This window comes from Trachurus japonicus, chromosome 11 (assembly GCF_045865225.1).
Source record: "Trachurus japonicus isolate A0001 chromosome 11, Traja_1.0".
Taxonomy (NCBI): domain Eukaryota; kingdom Metazoa; phylum Chordata; class Actinopteri; order Carangiformes; family Carangidae; genus Trachurus; species Trachurus japonicus.
Window position 1 is genome coordinate 8,916,326 of NC_140917.1, and position 12,601 is coordinate 8,928,926.

The following is a 12,601-nucleotide window of genomic DNA, read 5'->3' on the forward strand; positions in this document are numbered from 1 at the left end:
AACATTCAAGAACAACAATCCTGCTGTAAAAACATTTTTGTTACATTTAGTCTTTACATTTGAAACAGTTTAGAAGTTGAGTTGAAATGACTGTGAACAGTGAGACTGAAGTTTTCTGAGGCTGTTGGTTTCTTTTGAATTGTCTGATGTTTAAATGTGGTCGTCACTTATTTGTGACTCATAATGTCCTTTAACAGTAGATCTGATTAACTGTGGTGATCTTGATAGTAAATGTGTTGGATTATGAATGGACCATGACTTTGTAGAAAATTACATTTTAAATTTCTTAAATTTTTAAAACCGTATTCATTTTTGTATTATGAAGTGCAGTAAACTGCAGCAGTTTAAATGTAAAATCAGCTTCTTCAGTTTCCAGTGTACTTTGATATATTTCACTCATATGAGGACTCTTTCAGTGCTGATGTGCATGAGAGGTTTTTAAAGGGAAGTGAAACAATGTGTGAGTGAGTGAGTGACTGGTGGAGCAGAAAAACATCTGACAGAAACTCCTTCAAGGACAAAATCAGCTCTCACACAGTAAAGGTGTCCAAGTGGCTGCTGTTGGATTGACACGTTGTGCTCTGTGTCTCCTATAGGTGATACCCGCCCCACCCTGACGGTGCTGCCCCCCTCCAGTGAGGAGCTGCAGCAGCAGGGGAAGGCCACGCTCATGTGCCTGGCCAACAAGGGCTTCCCCTCAGACTGGAGTCTGGTCTGGAAGGTGGACGGCAGCAGCAGCAGCAGCTGGGAGGAGAGCAGGAGCCCCGGGGTGCTGGGGAAGGACGGCCTCTACAGCTGGAGCAGCACCCTGAGGCTCCCTGCAGACCAGTGGAGGAAGCTGGGCTCTGTGACCTGTGAGGCCACCCAGGGCTCCCAGTCTCCGCTCTCAGAGACTCTGAGGAGAGACCAGTGTCCCCAGTCCTGAGCTGACTCACTGGGACTCTGATACTGGTTTTACTCTGCTCCTGCTCTCTCTCTTTGATTGCACATGCTTCACTAACAATATTTACCAGCTTCTCTCAGTGTTTTTATGTTTTTTCTATTTTTACACATAATAAAAATCTGATCATCACATCATTTGTTTTCATGTGTTTTCATTTAACGTGTCCATGACAACTTATTATTCCTGTATGATGAGTTCACAGAGAAAGTCGAAGATTATGATAACGTATGCATATACTGTAAATTGAACATGTATGAATTCAGTAAAAGTTGATCATCATTGATTGACTAATCGAGCAGAATCAATAGTATGTTTCCATGTGCCTTCTCACTTTTTGCTTTTTAAATCTTTACACTTGTCATCTGATGATGAGCTGAAACACAAAGACACAAAGAAATGAAAAAAAGTAAACATGAATATTGTATTAAATTCTCCTGGTTCTTTGCAAAACAAAGCACAATAACAGTCAAATAAAGGCATGGTATATGTAAATATATTAATTTATATGTTATATGTAGTAGTATTTCAATTTAAAAAATCATAATTTATTTCACCAACAGGAGTTCATGTTCATAAAATATTGATTTGGGAAAAACAATATTCTTTCTTTCCGTGTTTCTTTCATCCAACTTTACCTACAGTAAATATTTTTTGTTAAAAATTTAGTCTTAAAATGTTCAAAGGGGATCTTTATTAACTATGTTTTAGTTTCAGTGCAGCTATTGAGCCAGATCAGTTCCTCTGCAGCTGATGGAGGTTTTTGTACAAGGAGTTTTCACTGTGTGAGTGGGTAGCCATTTCTGTGCTGACAGTAGTAAACTCCTGAGTCTTCAGCCTGAACTCTGCTGATGGTCAGAGTGAAGTCAGTCCCAGATCCACGTCCACTAAAACGATCTGAAACTCCAGACTGACGGGTTGTAGCTTCATAAATCAATAATTTGGGAGATTCTCCTTGTTTCTGAAGGTACCAATGGAGCCAGGTATAAACATCTGCACTAGTTTGACATCTGATAGAAACAGTCTGACCAGGAACAACAGACTGAGATCCAGGAGTCTGAGTCAGGATTTTGTCTCCTGATGAACCTGGAAAACATGAACAAGAGGAGAAGAGTTATTGAGACAAATCCATCTTGGAGAAAGATCAACATCCAAACAGAAGAGGATCATTTCTTGAACATGGAGAATAGATGGAAGAAGGTCAATGCTGCTGGTTTCAGTGTTTCTCCATCATAGCAGAACATCATTGTGGTGAACCTGGTTCCATCCTGAAGCAAAGTTTTCAGCAGAGAGTCTCACCCTGAACAAGGAGCCCCAGGGTGGCCAGCAGTAGAGTCACAGACATCATCATTGAGCTGCTGTGGTGTCAGTGGCTGTGAAAGGCCTGGACACACACTGATCAACACTGGCCTCTTAACGGCTGGGAGCAGAGAGGAAGGACACATATGCAAACACACAGAGTCACTCAACTGGAGCTGTCCTCAACACATCATCATGTTGTATCTTAAGGTATCATGTGTAAATGAGTACAACTTATGACATCCCTGAAGGCTGGATTTTTTATTGTTTCAATTTTTTCCATCAATTTAATTGATCCATTGATGATCAGCTTCATCAGACTAAACCAAGTCCCTGTTGGAGTCAGTCAGAGCATTTCCATAGAGAGCCACTTTGCATCAGCAGCACCATGCTCCAGTGCTCTGGGAGAGTTTATAGTCCTGAGAGTTGAAGACTGGATGACTGACAGCTGTCCTTCATGACAACACAAGACACAGAAATCCTCCTCATCAAAAACATGACTTTGGTCTCCGTCCTCATCTGGACTCTCCTCTGCTGCTGCTTCACAGGTAAAGTCCAGAGAATCCAACTCCTCTATCAACATCTGTCCCTCTGAAATGAAGCCCACAAAACCATGACTCTGTTTTATCTTTCTGTCTCTGTGTCCTCAGAGTCCAGAGGTCAGGTCACAGTGACTCAGTCTGGAGCAGTGAGCTCTGCTGTAGGAGACTCAGTTACCATCAGCTGTAGGGTCAGTCCAAAGGTTTATGTTTACAGCAACAACCACTATTTAGCCTGGTACCAACAGAGAGATGGAGAAAAACCTAAACTCCTCATTTACTGGGCTTCCACTCGAGCATCAGGGATTCCAGGTAGTTTTACAGGCAGTGGATCAAACTCTGACTTCACTCTGAGCATCAGTGGAGTCCAGGCTGAAGATGCAGCAGTTTACTACTGTCAGAGTCTTCACAGTGGTCCTGTGTTCACACAGTGAAAAAGCGTCGTACAAAAACCTCCCTCAGTCAAAGTGAACAGAAACTGAACTGACTGCTGCAGCTGGAAGATACTGCAGAGACTGATACAGTTCACTGAGGACACACACACACACACACTGAGGACGCACACACATATAAAAACCTAAACCTCATCCACCATGTCTATAAACTGTTTACATGCTAGTATCATTTCATGCAGACATTTCTAAGTCCAGTTATCTAACACTAAATGTTCATTACTGATTAAATAAACATCTTATTCTGTCGTGTCCATCAGTTCCTTCACTGCTGAAATCAGTAGAAACACCAACATTTCAATCATCTGATCAGAGTCTCACCAACAGAGGTGGATACAGTCATCACCAACAGTTCTCAGGTAAAACTGCTTTTACTGTATGAAGTGGAAGTAAACATGGTGAACAAGGTAAAAACCTCCTGAAGCTAAACATTGTGTTGAGCTGGAAAAGAGCAGACTGAGCAACATCTCCACCATCAAGTCAGACTGAGATTGTGAAATCAGAGTTTGAAATGAGTTTGATTTAGTTTGGTTATTCTCCTGTTGTGGCCGTATTTTATGTTCGCTCAGTGTTTATTATAAAAGAGAAAATGTTGTGATCTAAGAAGAGCTACTGATGAACCAGAACTTGTTCACTATTAAAGTTGAAGATGAAATAACAGAGTCTAGTGAAGACAGAGAGCAGCCATGTTTAAAACCTCCAGTGGTACGTCAGTCTGTTGTGACAGAAAAATGATGTTAATGACAACTACATAATAACTCTTTGTGTATTTTTTCTTTCTTTCTTAACTCTACCTCTTATTCTTCTGTCTGTTTGTTTATTACCTGCCAAGGGACTGCAGATGCGAATTAGCAGGCTGCTAACTCCAACACATTTACATTTGTTTACTCGTACTGATGTTCATTACATGTGTATTTCCCCTTTCAAATATAAATACATAAATAAACATTCAATCCAAATATCAGTCAAGTAAATGTGTGTGTGCAGGGCAGATGATGTCATTGTGGTAAATAGTATAATGTGAATAGAAACAACACTGTATCATAGAAATATGTTGGAATATGGAGGCCAGTGTTGAAGTCTATCACACAAAATGTATAAAGTTACTTGTCTCTGTGTGTGTGTGTGTGTGTGTGTGTGTGTGTGTGTGTGTGTGTGTGTGTGTGTGTGTGTGTGTGTGTGTGTGTGTGTCCTCAGTGAACTGTATCAGTCTCTGCAGTATCTTCCATCTGCAGCAGTCAGTTCACTTTCTGTTCTCTTTGACTGAGGGAGGTTTTTGTACGACGCTTTTTCACTGTGTGAACACGTTCTGACTGTTGATATAGTGAAAACTCTGACAGTAGTAAACTGCTGCATCTTCAGCCAGGACTCCACTGATGCTCAGAGTGAAGTCAGAGTTTGATCCACTGCCTGTAAAACGACCTGGAATCCCTGATGCTCGAGTGGAAGCATCGTAAATGAGGAGTTTAGGTTTTTCTCCATCTCTCTGTTGGTACCAGGCTAATCGGTGGTCTGGCCTGCTATAATAAACATCCTGACTGGTTCTACAGTTGATGGTGACTGAGTCTCCTACAGCAGATCTCACTGCTCCAGACTGAGTCACTGTGACCTGACCTCTGGACTCTGAGGACACAGAGACAGAAAGATAAAACAGAGTCATGGTTTTGTGGGCTTCATTTCAGAGGGACAGATGTTGATAGAGGAGTTGGATTCTCTGGACTTTACCTGTGAAGCAGCAGCAGAGGAGAGTCCAGATGAGGACGGAGACCAAAGTCATGTTTTTGATGAGGAGGATTTCTGTGTCTTGTGTTGTCATGAAGGACAGCTGTCAGTCATCCAGTCTTCAACTCTCAGGACTATAAACTCTCCCAGAGCACTGGAGCATGGTGCTGCTGATGCAAAGTGGCTCTGTATGGAAATGCTCTGACTAAACTGCTGTTACTCTGCTCTCTGTACCTCTTTCTGTTTCTCATGTTCTGTCTTTCTTTCTGACATCTTTGGTCATTTCCTTTCATGTTTGTAACTTTAGCATATACAGGAAATAAATAAAATTGAATGCTCATCAAATTAATTCTGCTTTTAGAGATATAAAGTCATGTATCATCAGCATAGAGACCCAGTAAGCCTGCACACACTCAGCAGCCTTCTGTCTCTCTTTACAGTTTTAACATTATACTGTATATGTCAATAATGCTGGGAGCTTCTACTGACATTGTGTTTAACGTTTAATGACAATAAAGTCACTTTGATCACACAAGTGAAAATAATTGTTCATTACTATTAAAGGGACACATGTCTCCTGTGTTGTTCAGTTTTCTTAAAGCACTGTTGTTGCTTCAGGATTCATTGAGACTCTCTCAGTACGAGCAGACAGTGTCTCAGTGAAGCAGTCACATCCTGAACCCTGGAGGGAGCTGCACATGTACATGGTCATTTGAAGAAGATTAACAGGTTTCCATGAGCATGATGTCCTTCATATATGAACTCTATTGAACCTGTGGACAGACTGTCTTCTGCTTTGTGTTTTCTCTGAAGAATCAACAATGTCACATGAGTCCAACATTTTTAATTCACTGTCAGACGTTCTTCATACAATGTGTCTCAGAGCTTCTCATAAACTGCTGTCCAATGTTTACACAATCATTTAATGTTATTGGTGGTAGTATTAGATAATCTGGGTGTCTTTGACTTTATATCATCAATGTTTATTTCTCCACAGCTGTCATTCTTCATGTGAGGAAACTTTCAGGTTGTTAAGGCGGCAGATGGACTGTTTGAAGTTATAGAGGAAAACTGATGGAGACAATATTAATGTGTGTGTGTGTGTGTGTGTGTGTGTGTGTGTGTGTGTGTGTGTGTGTGTGTGTGTGTGTGTGTGTGTGTGTGTGTGTGTGTGTGTGTGTGTGTCAGTGAACTGTATCAGTCTCTGCAGTATCTTCCAGCTGCAGCAGTTAGTTCAGTTTCTGTTCATTTTGACTGAGGGAGGTTTTTGTACGACGCTTTTTCACTGTGTGAACACACCCTGACTGTTGATTTCATGAACACTCTGACAGTAGTAAACTGCTGCATCTTCAGCCTGGACTCCACTGATGCTCAGAGTGAAGTCAGAGTTTGATCCACTGCCTGTAAAACGACCTGGAATCCCTGATGCTCGAGTGGAAGCATCGTAAATGAGGAGTTTAGGTTTTTCTCCATCTCTCTGTTGGTACCAGTATAAACGGTGGTATGGCCTGCTATAATAAACATTCTGACTGGTTCTACAGTTGATGGTGACTGAGCCTCCTACAGCAGATCTCACTGCTCCAGACTGAGTCACTGTGACCTGACCTCTGGACTCTGAGGACACAGAGACAGAAAGATAAAACAGAGTCATGGTTTTGTGGGCTTCATTTCAGAGGGACAGATGTTGATAGAGGAGTTGGATTCTCTGGACTTTACCTGTGAAGCAGCAGCAGAGGAGAGTCCAGATGAGGACGGAGACCAAAGTCATGTTTTTGATGAGGAGGATTTCTGTGTCTTGTGTTGTCATGAAGGACAGCTGTCAGTCATCCAGTCTTCAACTCTCAGGACTATAAACTCTCCCAGAGCACTGGAGCATGGTGCTGCTGATGCAAAGTGGCTCTCTATGGAAATGCTCTGACTGACTCCAACAGGGACTGGGATCAATCTGATCATGTTGATGATCAATAGATCAATTAAATTGATTAGGGTATTGATTGAAAAGCTGACACTGAATGTGTTTTTGTGAATTCATTCATTCATTAATATCTACCAATACATTTATTGTAAAACCAAATTTTGTCTGTTTGTATCTAATGCTAGAAAGACCACCTTTAGTTGGAAATATATTGAAAAATGAAAATAATAAAAAACCATTATAATTCAGAGAAATATTATCAATTCTTAGTTTTCAACATTTTGAAAAAAACAGGAAGTGATTTATTAGAGTTTGTTGTTGTCAGAGTCAGAGAGCCGTGTCTCTGTACAGTGAGAGGTTTTTGTACGACGGCTCAGTCACTTTGTATCACTGTGGTACACGTTCGGTGGAGGAACCAGACTGGATGTTGGAAGTAAGTTCAATTTTTCATGTATTTTATCCAATCACTCTTTATTTTTTTTTTATCTAGAATCTAAATATGTTATTTTACGTCTTCATTTAAACTTTTTTTTTTTCCTGAAATTTTCTGTCGACATCAGAAACTAGAGTTTTTTCTTTAAAGTGTAAATGATAAATCAGCACATTATCAGTGTTTTGGTCCATAATAGAAATCATGTCATCAGATGTTTGGACGACAGAAACTTGAGGACTTGTAGTTGTAGTTGAGTCAGACAGAGTCAGAGCCGTGTCTCTCTACACTGAGAGGTTTTTGTACGACCACTCAGTCACTTTGTATCACTGTGGTGGACTTTTGGTGGAGGAACCAGACTGGATGTTGGAAGTAAGTTTCTCATCAAATCTTCAATATTGTCTCATCAGTTCAGCTTCTAATTTCTGTCAGTGAACATTTGGAGCAGATATAAATTTCCACTGAGCTGATCCAGATCACTGTAAAATCTGTTTGATTCTTCATTTCTCCTGTTTAACACATGAAGCTGAACTCAGAGCAGCTTCACTCGACTTTTCTTTTCACATGTTCCACTTCATTAGTGAAATGTGAACAATGTGAAGAGCAGGAAACATTCAAGAACAAAAATCCTGCTGTAAAAATGTGTTTGGTTGCATTTAGTCTTTACATTTGAAACAGTTTGGAAGTTGAGTTGAAATGATTGTGAACAGTGAGACTGAAGTTTTCTGAGGCTGTTGGTTTCTTTTGGATTCATAGATGTCTGATGTTTAAATTTTTGTAATATAAAGTGCAGTAAATGCAGCAGTTGAAATGTAAAATCAGCTTCTTCAGTTCAGTGTACGTTGATATATTTGACTCATATGAGGACTCTTTCTGTGCTGATGTGCATGAGAGGTTTTTAAAGGGAAGTGAAACAATGTGTGAGTGAGTGAGTGACTGGTGGAGCAGAAAAACATCTGACAGAAACTCCTTCAAGGACAAAAGCAGCTCTCACACAGTAAAGGTGTCCAAGTGGCTGCTGTTGGATTGACACGTTGTGCTCTGTGTCTCCTATAGGTGATACCCGCCCCACCCTGACGGTGCTGCCCCCCTCCAGTGAGGAGCTGCAGCAGCAGGGGAAGGCCACGCTCATGTGCCTGGCCAACAAGGGCTTCCCCTCAGACTGGAGTCTGGTCTGGAAGGTGGACGGCAGCAGCAGCAGCAGCTGGGAGGAGAGCAGGAGCCCCGGGGTGCTGGGGAAGGACGGCCTCTACAGCTGGAGCAGCACCCTGAGGCTCCCTGCAGACCAGTGGAGGAAGCTGGGCTCTGTGACCTGTGAGGCCACCCAGGGCTCCCAGTCTCCGCTCTCAGAGACTCTGAGGAGAGACCAGTGTCCCCAGTCCTGAGCTGACTCACTGGGACTCTGATACTGGTTTTACTCTGCTCCTGCTCTCTCTTTCTTTGATTTCACGTGTTTCATTAACAATATTTACCAGCTTCTCTCAGTGTTTCAATGTTGTTTCTGTTTTTACACATAATAAAAATCTGATCATCACATCACTTGTTTTCATGTATTTTCATTTAATGTTTCCATGACGACTTCTTCCTGTCTGATGAGTTCAGGGAGAAAGTAAGTTTGTCCTGTAATGTAAGAACTTATCATCATTGATTGATTCATGGTTGAATGATTGTTCATTATCAATATGATGCCTTGATGTGCCTCTTCAGTTGTTACTAGAGAGTTTTCTCAATCATTTATATTTACATATTTCTGCTGATGAGCTGAACCATTAAGACACATAGTGAAGAAATGAAAAAAACTGAATTAATTCCTCCTTATTCTGTGCAATACAAAACAAATCAGAGTCCAATAATAGGTCATTTTATCTGCGAAGATATGAATGTATACAGTATATGATATGAAATTGTATGCTAATAACAATTTACAATTAATTAATTGACAAATAAGTCCAAGTTCAAAGTGGATTATTATTGACTATGTTTTAGTTCAGCTTGTGTTGTTTTAGTTTCAGCTGCAGCATTTGAGTCAAATCAGTTCCTCTGCAGCCGAGGGAGGTTTTTGTACCACGCTTTTTCACTGTGTGAACACATGCTGACCATTTATCCTGTGATAACTCTGACAGTAGTAAACTGCTGCATCTTCAGCCTGGACTCCACTGATGCTCAGAGTGAAGTCAGAGTTTGATCCACTGCCTGTAAAACGACCTGGAATCCCTGATGCTCGAGTCGAACCACCGTAAATGAGAAGTTTAGGTTTTTCTCCAACTCTCTGTTGGTACCAGTCTAAATGGTTTGAGCTATAAACATCCTGACTGGTTCTACAGTTGATGGTGACTGAGCCTCCTACAGCAGAGCTCACTGCTCCAGACTGAATCAGCGTGATCTGACCTCTGGACTCTGAGGACACAGAGACAGAAAGATAAAACAGAGTCATGGTTTTGTGGGCTTCATTTCAGAGGGACAGATGTTGATAGAGGAGTTGGATTCTCTGGACTTTACCTGTGAGGCAGCAGCAGAGGAGAGTCCAGATGAGGACGGAGACCAAAGTCATGTTTTTGATGAGGAGGGTGGCCAGCAGTAGAGTCACGGACATCATCATTGAGCTGCTGTGGTGTCAGTGGCTGTGAAAGGCCTGGACACACACTGATCAACACTGGCCTCTTAACGGCTGGGAGCATAGAGGAAGGACACATATGCAAACACACAGAGTCACTCAACTGGAGCTGTCCTCAACACATGCTCTGTCCTCACTGCAGAAAAAACTGACTCATTCAATCAACCTCATGGAGATAAAACCTCTGGATATTTTGTCAAGTAAATATAGAGTATATAATGAAGTGAAGCCACTGATACTGTCAGCTCATGTATAGTAATGAATAAACAGCACGTTCTTCTTGTCTCACAGTGTTAATCAGTCGATGATTTTTTTTTCACACTTTTTTCTCATTTCTCACAAAATATTTGTCCGCTACTATGAAAACTATCCCTGGAGTCCCACAGGGCTCCATCCTCGATCCTCTCTAGTCTAAATTTCGTTTTTTTTCTGCAAGTAAAAACTATTTGATCTTAACCTGATCAGTCCCTGAGTGAAAATAAGAAAGATTCTGTCTTTGGTGCAAAAGCTGAAAGTGTCAGACATGAAGGTTCCACCTGAAAATGTTGATCCACTGACTGTGACCAAAGTCACGTTTTATTCCCTGACAGTTTTTTGTATGTCATATGGGGTTTTTTGTGATTCAGATTATGATTATGATTGTGTTGGTATTTCTGCCAAAAAAACATTGTGAAATACCAATTTTGGGCTTCAGGGTGCATAGGTATCAACACAGTTTGGGGATATTTTATTTAAAGCTTTAGAATCAAATGCAAGCGTGTGTGTGTGTGTGTCCTCAGTGAACTGTATCAGTCTCTGCAGTATCTTCCAGCTGCAGCAGTCAGTTCAGTTTCTGTTCACTTTGACTGAGGGAGGTTTTTGTACGATGCTTTTTCACTGTGTCAACCAATACAGACTGTTGAAATAGTGGCGGCTCTGGCAGTAGTAAATTCCTGAATCTTCAGCCTGGACTCCACTGATGCTCAGAGTGAAGTCAGTCCCAGACCCACTCCCTGTAAAACGACCTGGAATTCCTGACATTCGTTCATTAGTGTAGCGGATTAGTAGTTTGGGAGTTTCTCCATCTTTTTGTTGGTACCAGGCTAAACAATAAGCACTGCTGCAGCTCTGAACCTGACGACTGACGCTACATCTGATGGTGACTGAGCCTCCTACAGCAGAGCTCACTGCTCCAGGCTGAGTCACTGTGACCTGACCTCTGGACTCTGAGGACACAGAGACAGAAAGATAAAACAGAGTCATGGTTTTGTGGGCTTCATTTCAGAGGGACAGATGTTGATAGAGGAGTTGGATTCTCTGGATTTTACCTGTGAAGCAGCAGCAGAGGAGAGTCCAGATGAGGACGGAGACCAAAGTCATGTTTTTGATGAGGAGGATTTCTGTGTCTTGTGTTGTCATGAAGGACAGCTGTCAGTCATCCAGTCTTCAACTCTCAGGACTATAAACTCTCCCAGAGCACTGGAGCATGGTGCTGCTGATGCAAAGTGGCTCTCTATGGAAATACTCTGACTAAACTGCTGTTACTCTGCTCTCTGTATCTCTTTCTGTTTCTCATGTTCTGTCTTTCTTTCTGACATCTTTGTTCATTTCATTTCATGTTTGTAATTTCAGCATATCCAGGAGATAATTAAATGCTCATCAAATTAATTCTGCTTTTAGAAATATAAAGTCATGTATCATCAGCATAGAGAGAGACCTAGTAAGCCTGCACACACTCAGCAGCCTTCCGTCTTTCTTTACAGTTTCAACACTGTATATGTCAATAATGCTGGGAGCTTCTACTGACATTGTGTTTAATGTTTAATGGCAATAAAGTTACTTTGATCACACAGGTGAAAATAATTGTTTATTACTATTAAAGCGACACATGTCTCCTGTGTTGTTCAGTTTTCTTAAAGCACTGTTGTTGCTTCAGGATTCATTGAGACTCTCTCAGTACGAGCAGACAGTGTCTCAGTGAAGCAGTCACATCCTGAACCCTGGAGGGAGCTGCACATGTACATGGTCATTTGAAGAAGATTAACAGGTTTCCATGACGATGATGTCCTTCATATATGAACTCTGTTGAACCTGTGGACAGACTGTCTTCTGCTTTGTGTGTTCTCTGAAGAATCAACAATGTCACATGAGTCCAACAGTTTTTATTCACTGTCAGACGTTCTTCATGTAGCAGGACGCAGTCTTTGGTCCCGTGACATCACTCGGGAGGCGGCCCCAGTCAATTGCGGTGGGTGAATGCCGCATAACGGGGGGGTGTAGAGTACCTGACTTCCTCTTGCTTGCTGGAGGCCAGGCCACGTCATTTCCTGACGTCCGTCACTTCCGCCCCTCTGGTAGCAGGTAGGCTGTCGGCGGCGGCTGCACTTCCACGTTGTCCCATCCGGTGCTAATTTGAGAGGCTTGTTTGGGTGTCACTGCTGGCTGCACGCTGCTCATGCTGCTCACTGCTTCTACTGCTCCATGCGCCGCTCGCCGCTCGCTGCCGGTAAGTGAGCTTTCTTGTCACGTGTCTTCCTCTTTGGCGTTGCACATGTGGCGACCTGTGTGGTTTGTTTACAGGTCGCTCGTGTACAGTGCCGACCTTCCCCTCCACGCCGTGTTGGCCGGGACTGCCTGACCGGTATGTTGTACAATGACAGTAGCTCCCTCCTCCAGCCACTTGTAGCTTCTTACATTTGTGTTTGTTTATT

General features: G+C 42.1%; 2 pseudogenes across 1 annotated transcript; both read left to right on the plus strand.

The window, feature by feature from the left end:
• The first annotated feature begins 602 nt into the window (after window positions 1-602).
• LOC146978174 (Ig kappa-b4 chain C region pseudogene) lies at window positions 603-998 on the plus strand (annotated as a pseudogene).
• A 1,680-nt stretch (window positions 999-2,678) lies between these two features.
• On the plus strand, window positions 2,679-8,730 carry LOC146978175 (immunoglobulin kappa light chain pseudogene; annotated as a pseudogene). Its single transcript, XR_015037004.1, has 3 exons — window positions 2,679-2,787; window positions 2,890-3,192; window positions 8,354-8,730. The product of XR_015037004.1 is annotated as an immunoglobulin kappa light chain pseudogene (transcript).
• The last annotated feature ends 3,871 nt before the right edge of the window (window positions 8,731-12,601 follow it).